Source organism: Opisthocomus hoazin, chromosome 31 (assembly GCF_030867145.1).
Source record: "Opisthocomus hoazin isolate bOpiHoa1 chromosome 31, bOpiHoa1.hap1, whole genome shotgun sequence".
Taxonomy (NCBI): Eukaryota; Metazoa; Chordata; class Aves; order Opisthocomiformes; family Opisthocomidae; genus Opisthocomus; species Opisthocomus hoazin.
The window spans coordinates 1,422,668-1,442,359 of NC_134444.1; positions in this window are offsets into that span (position 1 = coordinate 1,422,668).

Here is a 19,692-nt window from a genome sequence, read left to right on the forward strand (position 1 = left end):
AGTGCCATGGGCAGATGAGGCTGAGCAACATCTTTCCAGGCTAGCTCTTTCTGCCTGCCAGCTATCTGCAGACGTTCGCATTTTCAGAGCAGGGCTGCCGCAGGCCCCCTGCACGGACCCCCAAAGCTACGTTTGAAGTTTGAGGGGGCAAGACAAGCAAGCAGCCCCAGTCTCTGTGCCTCTGTGCGAGCAGTGCCATGGGCAGATGAGGCTGAGCAACAGCTTTCCAGGCTAGCTCTTTCTGCCTGCCAGCTATCTGCAGACGTTCGCATTTTGGGAGCAGAGCTGCCGGAGGCCCCCTGCACGGACCCCCAAAGCTACGTTTGAAGTTTGAGGGGGCAAGACAAGCAAGCAGCCCCAGTCTCTGTGCCTCGGTGCTAGCAGTGCCATGGGCAGATGAGGCTGAGCAACATCTTTCCAGGCTAGCTCTTTCTGCCTGCCAGCTATCTGCAGACGTTCGCATTTTCAGAGCAGGGCTGCCGCAGGCCCCCTGCACGGACCCCCAAAGCTACGTTTGAAGTTTGAGGGGGCAAGACAAGCAAGCAGCCCCAGTCTCTGTGCCTCTGTGCGAGCAGTGCCATGGGCAGATGAGGCTGAGCAACAGCTTTCCAGGCTAGCACTTTCTGCTTGCCAGCTATCTGCAGACGTTCGCGTTTTCAGAGCAGGGCTGCCGGAGGCCCCCTGCACGGACCCCCAAAGCTACGTTTGAAGTTTGAGGGGGCAAGACAAGCAAGCAGCCCCAGTCTCTGTGCCTCTGTGCGAGCAGTGCCATGGGCAGATGAGGCTGAGCAACAGCTTTCCAGGCTAGCTCTTTCTGCCTGCCACCTATCTGCAGACGTTCGCATTTTCAGAGCAGGGCTGCCGCAGGCCCCCTGCACGGACCCCCAAAGCTACGTTTGAAGTTTGAGGGGGCAAGACAAGCAAGCAGCCCCAGTCTCTGTGCCTCGGTGCTAGCAGTGCCATGGGCAGATGAGGCTGAGCAACATCTTTCCAGGCTAGCTCTTTCTGCCTGCCAGCTATCTGCAGACGTTCGCATTTTCAGAGCAGGGCTGCCGCAGGCCCCCTGCACGGACCCCCAAAGCTACGTTTGAAGTTTGAGGGGGCAAGACAAGCAAGCAGCCCCAGTCTCTGTGCCTCTGTGCGAGCAGTGCCATGGGCAGATGAGGCTGAGCAACAGCTTTCCAGGCTAGCTCTTTCTGCCTGCCAGCTATCTGCAGACGTTCGCATTTTGGGAGCAGAGCTGCCGGAGGCCCCCTGCACGGACCCCCAAAGCTACGTTTGAAGTTTGAGGGGGCAAGACAAGCAAGCAGCCCCAGTCTCTGTGCCTCTGTGCGAGCAGTGCCATGGGCAGATGAGGCTGAGCAACAGCTTTCCAGGCTAGCTCTTTCTGCCTGCCAGCTATCTGCAGACGTTCGCATTTTCAGAGCAGGGCTGCCGGAGGCCCCCTGCACGGACCCCCAAAGCTACGTTTGAAGTTTGAGGGGGCAAGACAAGCAAGCAGCCCCAGTCTCTGTGCCTCGGTGCTAGCAGTGCCATGGGCAGATGAGGCTGAGCAACATCTTTCCAGGCTAGCTCTTTCTGCCTGCCAGCTATCTGCAGACGTTCGCATTTTCAGAGCAGGGCTGCCGCAGGCCCCCTGCACGGACCCCCAAAGCTACGTTTGAAGTTTGAGGGGGCAAGACAAGCAAGCAGCCCCAGTCTCTGTGCCTCTGTGCGAGCAGTGCCATGGGCAGATGAGGCTGAGCAACAGCTTTCCAGGCTAGCACTTTCTGCTTGCCATCTATCTGCAGACGTTCGCATTTTCAGAGCAGGGCTGCCGGAGGCCCCCTGCACGGACCCCCAAAGCTACGTTTGAAGTTTGAGGGGGCAAGACAAGCAAGCAGCCCCAGTCTCTGTGCCTCGGTGCGAGCAGTGCCATGGGCAGATGAGGCTGAGCAACAGCTTTCCAGGCTAGCTCTTTCTGCCTGCCAGCTATCTGCAGACGTTCGCATTTTCAGAGCAGGGCTGCCGGAGGCCCCCTGCACGGACCCCCAAAGCTACGTTTGAAGTTTGAGGGGGCAAGACAAGCAAGCAGCCCCAGTCTCTGTGCCTCTGTGCGAGCAGTGCCATGGGCAGATGAGGCTGAGCAACAGCTTTCCAGGCTAGCTCTTTCTGCCTGTGAGCTATCTGCAGACGTTCGCATTTTCAGAGCAGGGCTGCCGGAGGCCCCCTGCACGGACCCCCAAAGCTACGTTTGAAGTTTGAGGGGGCAAGACAAGCAAGCAGCCCCAGTCTCTGTGCCTCTGTGCGAGCAGGGCCATGGGCAGATGAGGCTGAGCAACAGCTTTCCAGGCTAGCTCTTTCTGCCTGCCAGCTATCTGCAGACGTTCGCATTTTCAGAGCAGGGCTGCCGGAGGCCCCCTGCACGGACCCCCAAAGCTACGTTTGAAGTTTGAGGGGGCAAGACAAGCAAGCAGCCCCAGTCTCTGTGCCTCTGTGCGAGCAGGGCCATGGGCAGATGAGGCTGAGCAACAGCTTTCCAGGCTAGCTCTTTCTGCCTGCCAGCTATCTGCAGACGTTCGCATTTTGGGAGCAGAGCTGCCGGAGGCCCCCTGCACGGACCCCCAAAGCTACGTTTGAATTTGAGGGGGCAAGACAAGCAAGCAGCCCCAGTCTCTGTGCCTCTGTGCGAGCAGTGCCATGGGCAGATGAGGCTGAGCAACAGCTTTCCAGGCTAGCTCTTTCTGCCTGCCAGTTATCTGCAGACGTTCGCATTTTCAGAGCAGGGCTGCCGGAGGCCCCCTGCACGGACCCCCAAAGCTACGTTTGAAGTTTGAGGGGGCAAGACAAGCAAGCAGCCCCAGTCTCTGTGCCTCTGTGCGAGCAGGGCCATGGGCAGATGAGGCTGAGCAACAGCTTTCCAGGCTAGCTCTTTCTGCCTGTGAGCTATCTGCAGACGTTCGCATTTTCAGAGCAGGGCTGCCGGAGGCCCCCTGCACGGACCCCCAAAGCTACGTTTGAAGTTTGAGGGGGCAAGACAAGCAAGCAGCCCCAGTCTCTGTGCCTCGGTGCGAGCAGTGCCATGGGCAGATGAGGCTGAGCAACAGCTTCCCAGGCTAGCTCTTTCTGCCTGCCAGCTATCTGCAGACGTTCGCATTTTCAGAGCAGGGCTGCCGCAGGCCCCCTGCACGGACCCCCAAAGCTACGTTTGAAGTTTGAGGGGGCAAGACAAGCAAGCAGCCCCAGTCTCTGTGCCTCTGTGCGAGCAGTGCCATGGGCAGATGAGGCTGAGCAACAGCTTTCCAGGCTAGCTCTTTCTGCCTGCCAGCTATCTGCAGACGTTCGCATTTTCGGAGCAGAGCTGCCGGAGGCCCCCTGCACGGACCCCCAAAGCTACGTTTGAAGTTTGAGGGGGCAAGACAAGCAAGCAGCCCCAGTCTCTGTGCCTCTGTGCGAGCAGTGCCATGGGCAGATGAGGCTGAGCAACAGCTTTCCAGGCTAGCACTTTCTGCTTGCCAGCTATCTGCAGACGTTCGCATTTTCAGAGCAGGGCTGCCGGAGGCCCCCTGCACGGACCCCCAAAGCTACGTTTGAAGTTTGAGGGGGCAAGACAAGCAAGCAGCCCCAGTTTCTTGCCTCTGTGCGAGCAGTGCCATTGGCAGATGAGGCTGAGCAACATCTTTCCAGGCTAGCTCTTTCTGCCTGCCAGCTATTTGCAGACGTTCGCATTTTCAGAGCAGGGCTGCCGGAGGCCCCCTGCACGGACCCCCAAAGCTACGTTTGAAGTTTGAGGGGGCAAGACAAGCAAGCAGCCCCAGTCTCTGTGCCTCGGTGCGAGCAGTGCCATGGGCAGATGAGGCTGAGCAACATCTTTCCAGGCTAGCTCTTTCTGCCTGCCAGCTATCTGCAGACGTTCGCATTTTCAGAGCAGGGCTGCCGCAGGCCCCCTGCAAGGACCCCCAAAGCTACGTTTGAAGTTTGAGGGGGCAAGACAAGCAAGCAGCCCCAGTCTCTGTGCCTCTGTGCGAGCAGTGCCATGGGCAGATGAGGCTGAGCAACAGCTTTCCAGGCTAGCTCTTTCTGCCTGCCAGCTATCTGCAGACGTTCGCTTTTTCGGAGCAGCGCTGCCGGAGGACCCCTGCACGGACCCCCAAAGCTACGTTTGACGTTTGAGGGGGCAAGACAAGCAAGCAGCCCCAGTCTCTGTGCCTCTGTGCGAGCAGTGCCATGGGCAGATGAGGCTGAGCAACAGCTTTCCAGGCTAGCTCTTTCTGCCTGCCAGCTATCTGCAGACGTTCGCATTTTCAGAGCAGGGCTGCCGCAGGCCCCCTGCACGGACCCCCAAAGCTACGTTTGAACTTTGAGGGGGCAAGACAAGCAAGCAGCCCCAGTCTCTGTGCCTCGGTGCTAGCAGTGCCATGGGCAGATGAGGCTGAGCAACATCTTTCCAGGCTAGCTCTTTCTGCCTGCCAGCTATCTGCAGACGTTCGCATTTTCAGAGCAGGGCTGCCGCAGGCCCCCTGCACGGACCCCCAAAGCTACGTTTGAAGTTTGAGGGGGCAAGACAAGCAAGCAGCCCCAGTCTCTGTGCCTCTGTGCGAGCAGTGCCATGGGCAGATGAGGCTGAGCAACAGCTTTCCAGGCTAGCTCTTTCTGCCTGCCAGCTATCTGCAGACGTTCGCATTTTCAGAGCAGGGCTGCCGCAGGCCCCCTGCACGGACCCCCAAAGCTACGTTTGAAGTTTGAGGGGGCAAGACAAGCAAGCAGCCCCAGTCTCTGTGCCTCTGTGCGAGCAGTGCCATGGGCAGATGAGGCTGAGCAACAGCTTTCCAGGCTAGCTCTTTCTGCCTGCCAGCTATCTGCAGACGTTCGCATTTTCGGAGCAGGGCTGCCGGAGGCCCCCTGCACGGACCCCCAAAGCTACGTTTGAAGTTTGAGGGGGCAAGACAAGCAAGCAGCCCCAGTCTCTGTGCCTCTGTGCGAGCAGTGCCATGGGCAGATGAGGCTGAGCAACAGCTTTCCAGGCTAGCTCTTTCTGCCTGCCAGCTATCTGCAGACGTTCGCATTTTCAGAGCAGGGCTGCCGCAGGCCCCCTGCACGGACCCCCAAAGCTACGTTTGACGTTTGAGGGGGCAAGACAAGCAAGCAGCCCCAGTCTCTGTGCCTCTGTGCGAGCAGTGCCATGGGCAGATGAGGCTGAGCAACAGCTTTCCAGGCTAGCTCTTTCTGCCTGCCAGCTATCTGCAGACGTTCGCATTTTCAGAGCAGGGCTGCCGGAGGCCCCCTGCACGGAACCCCAAAGCTACGTTTGAAGTTTGAGGGGGCAAGACAAGCAAGCAGCCCCAGTCTCTGTGCCTCTGTGCGAGCAGTGCCATGGGCAGATGAGGCTGAGCAACAGCTTTCCAGGCTAGCACTTTCTGCTTGCCATCTATTTGCAGACGTTCGCATTTTCAGAGCAGGGCTGCCGGAGGCCCTCTGCACGGACCCCCAGAGCTACGTTTGAAGTCTGAGGGGGCAAGACAAGCAAGCAGCCCCAGTCTCTGTGCCTCTGTGCGAGCAGGGCCATGGGCAGATGAGGCTGAGCAACAGCTTTCCAGGCTAGCTCTTTCTGCCTGCCAGCTATCTGCAGACGTTCGCATTTTGGGAGCAGAGCTGCAGGAGGCCCCCTGCACGGACCACCAAAGATACGTTTGAAGTTTGAGGGGGCAAGACAAGCAAGCAGCCCCAGTCTCTGTGCCTCGGTGCGAGCAGTGCCATGGGCAGATGAGGCTGAGCAACAGCTTTCCAGGCTAGCTCTTTGTGGCTGCGAGCTATCTGCAGACGTTCGCATTTTCAGAGCAGTGCTGCCGGAGGCCCCCTGCACGGACCCCCAAAGCTACGTTTAAAGTTTGAGGGGGCAAGACAAGCAAGCAGCCCCAGTCTCTGTGCCTCCGTGCGAGCAGTGCCATGGGCAGATGAGGCTGAGCAACAGCTTCCCAGGCTAGCTCTTTCTGCCTGCCAGCTATCTGCAGACGTTCGCATTTTCAGAGCAGGGCTGCCGGAGGCCCCCTGCACGGACCCCCAAAGCTACGTTTGAAGTTTGAGGGGGCAAGACAAGCAAGCAGCCCCAGTCTCTGTGCCTCTGTGCGAGCAGTGCCATGGGCAGATGAGGCTGAGCAACAGCTTTCCAGGCTAGCTCTTTCTGCCTGCCAGCTATCTGCAGACGTTCGCATTTTCGGAGCAGAGCTGCCGGAGGCCCCCTGCACGGACCCCCAAAGCTACGTTTGAAGTTTGAGGGGGCAAGACAAGCAAGCAGCCCCAGTCTCTGTGCCTCTGTGCGAGCAGTGCCATGGGCAGATGAGGCTGAGCAACAGCTTTCCAGGCTAGCACTTTCTGCTTGCCAGCTATCTGCAGACGTTCGCATTTTCAGAGCAGGGCTGCCGGAGGCCCCCTGCACGGACCCCCAAAGCTACGTTTGAAGTTTGAGGGGGCAAGACAAGCAAGCAGCCCCAGTTTCTTGCCTCGGTGCGAGCAGTGCCATTGGCAGATGAGGCTGAGCAACAGCTTTCCAGGCTAGCTCTTTCTGCCTGCCAGCTATTTGCAGACGTTCGCATTTTCAGAGCAGGGCTGCCGGAGGCCCCCTGCACGGACCCCCAAAGCTACGTTTGAAGTTTGAGGGGGCAAGACAAGCAAGCAGCCCCAGTCTCTGTGCCTCGGTGCGAGCAGTGCCATGGGCAGATGAGGCTGAGCAACATCTTTCCAGGCTAGCTCTTTCTGCCTGCCAGCTATCTGCAGACGTTCGCATTTTCAGAGCAGGGCTGCCGCAGGCCCCCTGCAAGGACCCCCAAAGCTACGTTTGAAGTTTGAGGGGGCAAGACAAGCAAGCAGCCCCAGTCTCTGTGCCTCGGTGCGAGCAGTGCCATGGGCAGATGAGGCTGAGCAACAGCTTTCCAGGCTAGCTCTTTCTGCCTGCCATCTATCTGCAGACGTTCGCTTTTTCGGAGCAGAGCTGCCGGAGGCCCCCTGCACGGACCCCCAAAGCTACGTTTGACGTTTGAGGGGGCAAGACAAGCAAGCAGCCCCAGTCTCTGTGCCTCTGTGCGAGCAGTGCCATGGGCAGATGAGGCTGAGCAACAGCTTTCCAGGCTAGCTCTTTCTGCCTGCCAGCTATCTGCAGACGTTCGCATTTTCAGAGCAGGGCTGCCGCAGGCCCCCTGCACGGACCCCCAAAGCTACGTTTGAAGTTTGAGGGGGCAAGACAAGCAAGCAGCCCCAGTCTCTGTGCCTCGGTGCTAGCAGTGCCATGGGCAGATGAGGCTGAGCAACATCTTTCCAGGCTAGCTCTTTCTGCCTGCCAGCTATCTGCAGACGTTCGCATTTTCAGAGCAGGGCTGCCGCAGGCCCCCTGCACGGACCCCCAAAGCTACGTTTGAAGTTTGAGGGGGCAAGACAAGCAAGCAGCCCCAGTCTCTGTGCCTCTGTGCGAGCAGTGCCATGGGCAGATGAGGCTGAGCAACAGCTTTCCAGGCTAGCTCTTTCTGCCTGCCAGCTATCTGCAGACGTTTGCATTTTCAGAGCAGGGCTGCCGCAGGCCCCCTGCACGGACCCCCAAAGCTACGTTTGAAGTTTGAGGGGGCAAGACAAGCAAGCAGCCCCAGTCTCTGTGCCTCTGTGCGAGCAGTGCCATGGGCAGATGAGGCTGAGCAACAGCTTTCCAGGCTAGCTCTTTCTGCCTGCCAGCTATCTGCAGACGTTCGCATTTTCGGAGCAGGGCTGCCGGAGGCCCCCTGCACGGACCCCCAAAGCTACGTTTGAAGTTTGAGGGGGCAAGACAAGCAAGCAGCCCCAGTCTCTGTGCCTCTGTGCGAGCAGTGCCATGGGCAGATGAGGCTGAGCAACAGCTTTCCAGGCTAGCACTTTCTGCTTGCCAGCTATCTGCAGACGTTCGCATTTTCAGAGCAGGGCTGCCGGAGGCCCCCTGCACGGACCCCCAAAGCTACGTTTGAAGTTTGAGGGGGCAAGACAAGCAAGCAGCCCCAGTTTCTTGCCTCGGTGCGAGCAGTGCCATTGGCAGATGAGGCTGAGCAACAGCTTTCCAGGCTAGCTCTTTCTGCCTGCCAGCTATTTGCAGACGTTCGCATTTTCAGAGCAGGGCTGCCGGAGGCCCCCTGCACGGAACCCAAAGCTACGTTTGAAGTTTGAGGGGGCAAGACAAGCAAGCAGCCCCAGTCTCTGTGCCTCGGTGCGAGCAGTGCCATGGGCAGATGAGGCTGAGCAACATCTTTCCAGGCTAGCTCTTTCTGCCTGCCAGCTATCTGCAGACGTTTGCATTTTCAGAGCAGGGCTGCCGCAGGCCCCCTGCAAGGACCCCCAAAGCTACGTTTGAAGTTTGAGGGGGCAAGACAAGCAAGCAGCCCCAGTCTCTGTGCCTCGGTGCGAGCAGTGCCATGGGCAGATGAGGCTGAGCAACAGCTTTCCAGGCTAGCTCTTTCTGCCTGCCATCTATCTGCAGACGTTCGCTTTTTCGGAGCAGAGCTGCCGGAGGCCCCCTGCACGGACCCCCAAAGCTACGTTTGAAGTTTGAGGGGGCAAGACAAGCAAGCAGCCCCAGTCTCTGTGCCTCTGTGCGAGCAGTGCCATGGGCAGATGAGGCTGAGCAACAGCTTTCCAGGCTAGCTCTTTCTGCCTGCCAGCTATCTGCAGACGTTCGCATTTTCAGAGCAGGGCTGCCGCAGGCCCCCTGCACGGACCCCCAAAGCTACGTTTGAAGTTTGAGGGGGCAAGACAAGCAAGCAGCCCCAGTCTCTGTGCCTCGGTGCTAGCAGTGCCATGGGCAGATGAGGCTGAGCAACATCTTTCCAGGCTAGCTCTTTCTGCCTGCCAGCTATCTGCAGACGTTCGCATTTTCAGAGCAGGGCTGCCGGAGGCCCCCTGCACGGACCCCCAAAGCTACGTTTGAAGTTTGAGGGGGCAAGACAAGCAAGCAGCCCCAGTCTCTGTGCCTCTGTGCGAGCAGTGCCATGGGCAGATGAGGCTGAGCAACATCTTTCCAGGCTAGCTCTTTCTGCCTGCCAGCTATCTGCAGACGTTCGCATTTTCAGAGCAGGGCTGCCGCAGGCCCCCTGCACGGACTCCCAAAGCTACGTTTGAAGTTTGAGGCGGCAAGACAAGCAAGCAGCCCCAGTCTCTGTGCCTCGGTGCGAGCAGTGCCATGGGCAGATGAGGCTGAGCAACAGCTTTCCAGGCTAGCTCTTTCTGCCTGCCAGCTATCTGCAGACGTTCGCATTTTCAGAGCAGGGCTGCCGCAGGCCCCCTGCACGGACCCCCAAAGCTACGTTTGACGTTTGAGGGGGCAAGACAAGCAAGCAGCCCCAGTCTCTGTGCCTCTGTGCGAGCAGTGCCATGGGCAGATGAGGCTGAGCAACAGCTTTCCAGGCTAGCTCTTTCTGCCTGCCAGCTATCTGCAGACGTTCGCATTTTCAGAGCAGGGCTGCCGGAGGCCCCCTGCACGGACCCCCAAAGCTACGTTTGAAGTTTGAGGGGGCAAGACAAGCAAGCAGCCCCAGTCTCTGTGCCTCTGTGCGAGCAGTGCCATGGGCAGATGAGGCTGAGCAACAGCTTTCCAGGCTAGCACTTTCTGCTTGCCATCTATCTGCAGACGTTCGCATTTTCAGAGCAGGGCTGCCGGAGGCCCCCTGCACGGACCCCCAGAGCTACGTTTGAAGTTTGAGGGGGCAAGACAAGCAAGCAGCCCCAGTCTCTGTGCCTCTGTGCGAGCAGTGCCATGGGCAGATGAGGCTGAGCAACAGCTTTCCAGGCTAGCTCTTTCTGCCTGCCAGCTATCTGCAGACGTTCGCATTTTCAGAGCAGGGCTGCCGCAGGCCCCCTGCACGGACCCCCAAAGATACGTTTGAAGTTTGAGGGGGCAAGACAAGCAAGCAGCCCCAGTCTCTGTGCCTCTGTGCGAGCAGGGCCATGGGCAGATGAGGCTGAGCAACATCTTTCCAGGCTAGCTCTTTCTGCCTGCCAGCTATCTGCAGACGTTCGCATTTTCAGAGCAGGGCTGCCGGAGGCCCCCTGCACGGACCCCGAAAGCTACGTTTGAAGTTTGAGGGGGCAAGACAAGCAAGCAGCCCCAGTCTCTGTGCCTCTGTGCGAGCAGGGCCATGGGCAGATGAGGCTGAGCAACAGCTTTCCAGGCTAGCTCTTTCTGCCTGTGAGCTATCTGCAGACGTTCGCATTTTGGGAGCAGAGCTGCCGGAGGCCCCCTGCACGGACCCCCAAAGCTACGTTTGAATTTGAGGGGGCAAGACAAGCAAGCAGCCCCAGTCTCTGTGCCTCTGTGCGAGCAGTGCCATGGGCAGATGAGGCTGAGCAACAGCTTTCCAGGCTAGCTCTTTCTGCCTGCCAGCTATCTGCAGACGTTCGCATTTTCAGAGCAGGGCTGCCGGAGGCCCCCTGCACGGACCCCCAAAGCTACGTTTGAAGTTTGAGGGGGCAAGACAAGCAAGCAGCCCCAGTCTCTGTGCCTCTGTGCGAGCAGTGCCATGGGCAGATGAGGCTGAGCAACATCTTTCCAGGCTAGCTCTTTCTGCCTGCCAGCTATCTGCAGACGTTCGCATTTTCAGAGCAGGGCTGCCGCAGTCCCCCTGCACGGACTCCCAAAGCTACGTTTGACGTTTGAGGGGGCAAGACAAGCAAGCAGCCCCAGTCTCTGTGCCTCGGTGCGAGCAGTGCCATGGGCAGATGAGGCTGAGCAACAGCTTTCCAGGCTAGCTCTTTCTGCCTGCCAGCTATCTGCAGACGTTCGCATTTTCAGAGCAGGGCTGCCGGAGGCCCCCTGCACGGACCCCCAAAGCTACGTTTGAAGTTTGAGGGGGCAAGACAAGCAAGCAGCCCCAGTCTCTGTGCCTCTGTGCGAGCAGTGCCATGGGCAGATGAGGCTGAGCAACAGCTTTCCAGGCTAGCACTTTCTGCTTGCCATCTATCTGCAGACGTTCGCATTTTCAGAGCAGGGCTGCCGGAGGCCCCCTGCACGGACCCCCAGAGCTACGTTTGAAGTTTGAGGGGGCAAGACAAGCAAGCAGCCCCAGTCTCTGTGCCTCTGTGCGAGCAGTGCCATGGGCAGATGAGGCTGAGCAACAGCTTTCCAGGCTAGCTCTTTCTGCCTGCCAGCTATCTGCAGACGTTCGCATTTTGGGAGCAGAGCTGCCGGAGGCCCCCTGCACGGACCCCCAAAGCTACGTTTGAATTTGAGGGGGCAAGACAAGCAAGCAGCCCCAGTCTCTGTGCCTCTGTGCGAGCAGTGCCATGGGCAGATGAGGCTGAGCAACAGCTTTCCAGGCTAGCTCTTTCTGCCTGCCAGCTATCTGCAGACGTTCGCATTTTGGGAGCAGAGCTGCCGGAGGCCCCCTGCACGGACCCCCAAAGCTACGTTTGAATTTGAGGGGGCAAGACAAGCAAGCAGCCCCAGTCTCTGTGCCTCTGTGCGAGCAGTGCCATGGGCAGATGAGGCTGAGCAACAGCTTTCCAGGCTAGCTCTTTCTGCCTGCCAGCTATCTGCAGACGTTCGCATTTTCAGAGCAGGGCTGCCGGAGGCCCCCTGCACGGACCCCCAAAGCTACGTTTGAAGTTTGAGGGGGCAAGACAAGCAAGCAGCCCCAGTCTCTGTGCCTCTGTGCGAGCAGGGCCATGGGCAGATGAGGCTGAGCAACAGCTTTCCAGGCTAGCTCTTTCTGCCTGTGAGCTATCTGCAGACGTTCGCATTTTGGGAGCAGAGCTGCCGGAGGCCCCCTGCACGGACCCCCAAAGCTACGTTTGAATTTGAGGGGGCAAGACAAGCAAGCAGCCCCAGTCTCTGTGCCTCTGTGCGAGCAGTGCCATGGGCAGATGAGGCTGAGCAACAGCTTTCCAGGCTAGCTCTTTCTGCCTGCCAGCTATCTGCAGACGTTCGCATTTTCAGAGCAGGGCTGCCGCAGGCCCCCTGCACGGACCCCCAAAGCTACGTTTGAAGTTTGAGGGGGCAAGACAAGCAAGCAGCCCCAGTCTCTGTGCCTCTGTGCGAGCAGTGCCATGGGCAGATGAGGCTGAGCAACAGCTTTCCAGGCTAGCTCTTTCTGCCTGCCAGCTATCTGCAGACGTTCGCGTTTTCAGAGCAGGGCTGCCGGAGGCCCCCTGCACGGACCCCCAAAGCTACGTTTGAAGTTTGAGGGGGCAAGACAAGCAAGCAGCCCCAGTCTCTGTGCCTCTGTGCGAGCAGTGCCATGGGCAGATGAGGCTGAGCAACAGCTTTCCAGGCTAGCACTTTCTGCTTGCCATCTATCTGCAGACGTTCACATTTTCAGAGCAGGGCTGCCGGAGGCCCCCTGCACGGACCCCCAGAGCTACGTTTGAAGTCTGAGGGGGCAAGACAAGCAAGCAGCCCCAGTCTCTGTGCCTCTGTGCGAGCAGGGCCATGGGCAGATGAGGCTGAGCAACAGCTTTCCAGGCTAGCTCTTTCTGCCTGCCAGCTATCTGCAGACGTTCGCATTTTGGGAGCAGAGCTGCCGGAGGCCCCCTGCACGGACCCCCAAAGCTACGTTTGAAGTTTGAGGGGGCAAGACAAGCAAGCAGCCCCAGTCTCTGTGCCTCGGTGCGAGCAGTGCCATGGGCAGATGAGGCTGAGCAACAGCTTTCCAGGCTAGCTCTTTGTGGCTGCGAGCTATCTGCAGACGTTCGCATTTTCAGAGCAGTGCTGCCGGAGGCCCCCTGCACGGACCCCCAAAGCTACGTTTGAAGTTTGAGGGGGCAAGACAAGCAAGCAGCCCCAGTCTCTGTGCCTCCGTGCGAGCAGTGCCATGGGCAGATGAGGCTGAGCAACAGCTTCCCAGGCTAGCTCTTTCTGCCTGCCAGCTATCTGCAGACGTTCGCATTTTCAGAGCAGGGCTGCCGCAGGCCCCCTGCACGGACCCCCAAAGCTACGTTTGAAGTTTGAGGGGGCAAGACAAGCAAGCAGCCCCAGTCTCTGTGCCTCTGTGCGAGCAGTGCCATGGGCAGATGAGGCTGAGCAACAGCTTTCCAGGCTAGCTCTTTCTGCCTGCCAGCTATCTGCAGACGTTCGCATTTTCGGAGCAGAGCTGCCGGAGGCCCCCTGCACGGACCCCCAAAGCTACGTTTGAAGTTTGAGGGGGCAAGACAAGCAAGCAGCCCCAGTCTCTGTGCCTCTGTGCGAGCAGTGCCATGGGCAGATGAGGCTGAGCAACAGCTTTCCAGGCTAGCACTTTCTGCTTGCCAGCTATCTGCAGACGTTCGCATTTTCAGAGCAGGGCTGCCGGAGGCCCCCTGCACGGACCCCCAAAGCTACGTTTGAAGTTTGAGGGGGCAAGACAAGCAAGCAGCCCCAGTTTCTTGCCTCGGTGCGAGCAGTGCCATTGGCAGATGAGGCTGAGCAACAGCTTTCCAGGCTAGCTCTTTCTGCCTGCCAGCTATTTGCAGACGTTCGCATTTTCAGAGCAGGGCTGCCGGAGGCCCCCTGCACGGACCCCCAAAGCTACGTTTGAAGTTTGAGGGGGCAAGACAAGCAAGCAGCCCCAGTCTCTGTGCCTCGGTGCGAGCAGTGCCATGGGCAGATGAGGCTGAGCAACATCTTTCCAGGCTAGCTCTTTCTGCCTGCCAGCTATCTGCAGACGTTCGCATTTTCAGAGCAGGGCTGCCGCAGGCCCCCTGCAAGGACCCCCAAAGCTACGTTTGAAGTTTGAGGGGGCAAGACAAGCAAGCAGCCCCAGTCTCTGTGCCTCGGTGCGAGCAGTGCCATGGGCAGATGAGGCTGAGCAACAGCTTTCCAGGCTAGCTCTTTCTGCCTGCCATCTATCTGCAGACGTTCGCTTTTTCGGAGCAGAGCTGCCGGAGGCCCCCTGCACGGACCCCCAAAGCTACGTTTGACGTTTGAGGGGGCAAGACAAGCAAGCAGCCCCAGTCTCTGTGCCTCTGTGCGAGCAGTGCCATGGGCAGATGAGGCTGAGCAACAGCTTTCCAGGCTAGCTCTTTCTGCCTGCCAGCTATCTGCAGACGTTCGCATTTTCAGAGCAGGGCTGCCGCAGGCCCCCTGCACGGACCCCCAAAGCTACGTTTGAAGTTTGAGGGGGCAAGACAAGCAAGCAGCCCCAGTCTCTGTGCCTCGGTGCTAGCAGTGCCATGGGCAGATGAGGCTGAGCAACATCTTTCCAGGCTAGCTCTTTCTGCCTGCCAGCTATCTGCAGACGTTCGCATTTTCAGAGCAGGGCTGCCGCAGGCCCCCTGCACGGACCCCCAAAGCTACGTTTGAAGTTTGAGGGGGCAAGACAAGCAAGCAGCCCCAGTCTCTGTGCCTCTGTGCGAGCAGTGCCATGGGCAGATGAGGCTGAGCAACAGCTTTCCAGGCTAGCTCTTTCTGCCTGCCAGCTATCTGCAGACGTTCGCATTTTCAGAGCAGGGCTGCCGCAGGCCCCCTGCACGGACCCCCAAAGCTACGTTTGAAGTTTGAGGGGGCAAGACAAGCAAGCAGCCCCAGTCTCTGTGCCTCTGTGCGAGCAGTGCCATGGGCAGATGAGGCTGAGCAACAGCTTTCCAGGCTAGCTCTTTCTGCCTGCCAGCTATCTGCAGACGTTCGCATTTTCAGAGCAGTGCTGCCGGAGGCCCCCTGCACGGACCCCCAAAGCTACGTTTGAAGTTTGAGGGGGCAAGACAAGCAAGCAGCCCCAGTCTCTGTGCCTCCGTGCGAGCAGTGCCATGGGCAGATGAGGCTGAGCAACAGCTTCCCAGGCTAGCTCTTTCTGCCTGCCAGCTATCTGCAGACGTTCGCATTTTCAGAGCAGGGCTGCCGCAGGCCCCCTGCACGGACCCCCAAAGCTACGTTTGAAGTTTGAGGGGGCAAGACAAGCAAGCAGCCCCAGTCTCTGTGCCTCTGTGCGAGCAGTGCCATGGGCAGATGAGGCTGAGCAACAGCTTTCCAGGCTAGCTCTTTCTGCCTGCCAGCTATCTGCAGACGTTCGCATTTTCGGAGCAGAGCTGCCGGAGGCGCCCTGCACGGACCCCCAAAGCTACGTTTGAAGTTTGAGGGGGCAAGACAAGCAAGCAGCCCCAGTCTCTGTGCCTCTGTGCGAGCAGTGCCATGGGCAGATGAGGCTGAGCAACAGCTTTCCAGGCTAGCACTTTCTGCTTGCCAGCTATCTGCAGACGTTCGCATTTTCAGAGCAGGGCTGCCGGAGGCCCCCTGCACGGACCCCCAAAGCTACGTTTGAAGTTTGAGGGGGCAAGACAAGCAAGCAGCCCCAGTTTCTTGCCTCGGTGCGAGCAGTGCCATTGGCAGATGAGGCTGAGCAACAGCTTTCCAGGCTAGCTCTTTCTGCCTGCCAGCTATTTGCAGACGTTCGCATTTTCAGAGCAGGGCTGCCGGAGGCCCCCTGCACGGAACCCAAAGCTACGTTTGAAGTTTGAGGGGGCAAGACAAGCAAGCAGCCCCAGTCTCTGTGCCTCGGTGCGAGCAGTGCCATGGGCAGATGAGGCTGAGCAACATCTTTCCAGGCTAGCTCTTTCTGCCTGCCAGCTATCTGCAGACGTTTGCATTTTCAGAGCAGGGCTGCCGCAGGCCCCCTGCAAGGACCCCCAAAGCTACGTTTGAAGTTTGAGGGGGCAAGACAAGCAAGCAGCCCCAGTCTCTGTGCCTCGGTGCGAGCAGTGCCATGGGCAGATGAGGCTGAGCAACAGCTTTCCAGGCTAGCTCTTTCTGCCTGCCATCTATCTGCAGACGTTCGCTTTTTCGGAGCAGAGCTGCCGGAGGCCCCCTGCACGGACCCCCAAAGCTACGTTTGAAGTTTGAGGGGGCAAGACAAGCAAGCAGCCCCAGTCTCTGTGCCTCTGTGCGAGCAGTGCCATGGGCAGATGAGGCTGAGCAACAGCTTTCCAGGCTAGCTCTTTCTGCCTGCCAGCTATCTGCAGACGTTCGCATTTTCAGAGCAGGGCTGCCGCAGGCCCCCTGCACGGACCCCCAAAGCTACGTTTGAAGTTTGAGGGGGCAAGACAAGCAAGCAGCCCCAGTCTCTGTGCCTCTGTGCGAGCAGTGCCATGGGCAGATGAGGCTGAGCAACATCTTTCCAGGCTAGCTCTTTCTGCCTGCCAGCTATCTGCAGACGTTCGCATTTTCAGAGCAGGGCTGCCGCAGGCCCCCTGCACGGACTCCCAAAGCTACGTTTGAAGTTTGAGGCGGCAAGACAAGCAAGCAGCCCCAGTCTCTGTGCCTCGGTGCGAGCAGTGCCATGGGCAGATGAGGCTGAGCAACATCTTTCCAGGCTAGCTCTTTCTGCCTGCCAGCTATCTGCAGACGTTCGCATTTTCAGAGCAGGGCTGCCGCAGGCCCCCTGCACGGACCCCCAAAGCTACGTTTGACGTTTGAGGGGGCAAGACAAGCAAGCAGCCCCAGTCTCTGTGCCTCTGTGCGAGCAGTGCCATGGGCAGATGAGGCTGAGCAACAGCTTTCCAGGCTAGCTCTTTCTGCCTGCCAGCTATCTGCAGACGTTCGCATTTTCAGAGCAGGGCTGCCGGAGGCCCCCTGCACGGACCCCCAAAGCTACGTTTGAAGTTTGAGGGGGCAAGACAAGCAAGCAGCCCCAGTCTCTGTGCCTCTGTGCGAGCAGTGCCATGGGCAGATGAGGCTGAGCAACAGCTTTCCAGGCTAGCACTTTCTGCTTGCCATCTATCTGCAGACGTTCGCATTTTCAGAGCAGGGCTGCCGGAGGCCCCCTGCACGGACCCCCAGAGCTACGTTTGAAGTTTGAGGGGGCAAGACAAGCAAGCAGCCCCAGTCTCTGTGCCTCTGTGCGAGCAGTGCCATGGGCAGATGAGGCTGAGCAACAGCTTTCCAGGCTAGCTCTTTCTGCCTGCCAGCTATCTGCAGACGTTCGCATTTTCAGAGCAGGGCTGCCGCAGGCCCCCTGCACGGACCCCCAAAGATACGTTTGAAGTTTGAGGGGGCAAGACAAGCAAGCAGCCCCAGTCTCTGTGCCTCTGTGCGAGCAGGGCCATGGGCAGATGAGGCTGAGCAACATCTTTCCAGGCTAGCTCTTTCTGCCTGCCAGCTATCTGCAGACGTTCGCATTTTCAGAGCAGGGCTGCCGGAGGCCCCCTGCACGGACCCCGAAAGCTACGTTTGAAGTTTGAGGGGGCAAGACAAGCAAGCAGCCCCAGTCTCTGTGCCTCTGTGCGAGCAGGGCCATGGGCAGATGAGGCTGAGCAACAGCTTTCCAGGCTAGCTCTTTCTGCCTGTGAGCTATCTGCAGACGTTCGCATTTTGGGAGCAGAGCTGCCGGAGGCCCCCTGCACGGACCCCCAAAGCTACGTTTGAATTTGAGGGGGCAAGACAAGCAAGCAGCCCCAGTCTCTGTGCCTCTGTGCGAGCAGTGCCATGGGCAGATGAGGCTGAGCAACAGCTTTCCAGGCTAGCTCTTTCTGCCTGCCAGCTATCTGCAGACGTTCGCATTTTCAGAGCAGGGCTGCCGGAGGCCCCCTGCACGGACCCCCAAAGCTACGTTTGAAGTTTGAGGGGGCAAGACAAGCAAGCAGCCCCAGTCTCTGTGCCTCTGTGCGAGCAGTGCCATGGGCAGATGAGGCTGAGCAACATCTTTCCAGGCTAGCTCTTTCTGCCTGCCAGCTATCTGCAGACGTTCGCATTTTCAGAGCAGGGCTGCCGCAGTCCCCCTGCACGGACTCCCAAAGCTACGTTTGACGTTTGAGGGGGCAAGACAAGCAAGCAGCCCCAGTCTCTGTGCCTCTGTGCGAGCAGTGCCATGGGCAGATGAGGCTGAGCAACAGCTTTCCAGGCTAGCTCTTTCTGCCTGCCAGCTATCTGCAGACGTTCGCATTTTCAGAGCAGGGCTGCCGGAGGCCCCCTGCACGGACCCCCAAAGCTACGTTTGAAGTTTGAGGGGGCAAGACAAGCAAGCAGCCCCAGTCTCTGTGCCTCTGTGCGAGCAGTGCCATGGGCAGATGAGGCTGAGCAACAGCTTTCCAGGCTAGCACTTTCTGCTTGCCATCTATCTGCAGACGTTCGCATTTTCAGAGCAGGGCTGCCGGAGGCCCCCTGCACGGACCCCCAGAGCTACGTTTGAAGTTTGAGGGGGCAAGACAAGCAAGCAGCCCCAGTCTCTGTGCCTCTGTGCGAGCAGTGCCATGGGCAGATGAGGCTGAGCAACAGCTTTCCAGGCTAGCTCTTTCTGCCTGCCAGCTATCTGCAGACGTTCGCATTTTGGGAGCAGAGCTGCCGGAGGCCCCCTGCACGGACCCCCAAAGCTACGTTTGAATTTGAGGGGGCAAGACAAGCAAGCAGCCCCAGTCTCTGTGCCTCTGTGCGAGCAGTGCCATGGGCAGATGAGGCTGAGCAACAGCTTTCCAGGCTAGCTCTTTCTGCCTGCCAGCTATCTGCAGACGTTCGCATTTTGGGAGCAGAGCTGCCGGAGGCCCCCTGCACGGACCCCCAAAGCTACGTTTGAATTTGAGGGGGCAAGACAAGCAAGCAGCCCCAGTCTCTGTGCCTCTGTGCGAGCAGTGCCATGGGCAGATGAGGCTGAGCAACAGCTTTCCAGGCTAGCTCTTTCTGCCTGCCAGCTATCTGCAGACGTTCGCATTTTCAGAGCAGGGCTGCCGGAGGCCCCCTGCACGGACCCCCAAAGCTACGTTTGAAGTTTGAGGGGGCAAGACAAGCAAGCAGCCCCAGTCTCTGTGCCTCTGTGCGAGCAGGGCCATGGGCAGATGAGGCTGAGCAACAGCTTTCCAGGCTAGCTCTTTCTGCCTGTGAGCTATCTGCAGACGTTCGCATTTTGGGAGCAGAGCTGCCGGAGGCCCCCTGCACGGACCCCCAAAGCTACGTTTGAATTTGAGGGGGCAAGACAAGCAAGCAGCCCCAGTCTCTGTGCCTCTGTGCGAGCAGTGCCATGGGCAGATGAGGCTGAGCAACAGCTTTCCAGGCTAGCTCTTTCTGCCTGCCAGCTATCTGCAGACGTTCGCATTTTCAGAGCAGGGCTGCCGCAGGCCCCCTGCACGGACCCCCAAAGCTACGTTTGAAGTTTGAGGGGGCAAGACAAGCAAGCAGCCCCAGTCTCTGTGCCTCTGTGCGAGCAGTGCCATGGGCAGATGAGGCTGAGCAACAGCTTTCCAGGCTAGCTCTTTCTGCCTGCCAGCTATCTGCAGACGTTCGCGTTTTCAGAGCAGGGCTGCCGGAGGCCCCCTGCACGGACCCCCAAAGCTACGTTTGAAGTTTGAGGGGGCAAGACAAGCAAGCAGCCCCAGTCTCTGTGCCTCTGTGCGAGCAGTGCCATGGGCAGATGAGGCTGAGCAACAGCTTTCCAGGCTAGCACTTTCTGCTTGCCATCTATCTGCAGACGTTCACATTTTCAGAGCAGGGCTGCCGGAGGCCCCCTGCACGGACCCCCAGAGCTACGTTTGAAGTCTGAGGGGGCAAGACAAGCAAGCAGCCCCAGTCTCTGTGCCTCTGTGCGAGCAGGGCCATGGGCAGATGAGGCTGAGCAACAGCTTTCCAGGCTAGCTCTTTCTGCCTGCCAGCTATCTGCAGACGTTCGCATTTTGGGAGCAGAGCTGCCGGAGGCCCCCTGCACGGACCCCCAAAGCTACGTTTGAAGTTTGAGGGGGCAAGACAAGCAAGCAGCCCCAGTCTCTGTGCCTCGGTGCGAGCAGTGCCATGGGCAGATGAGGCTGAGCAACAGCTTT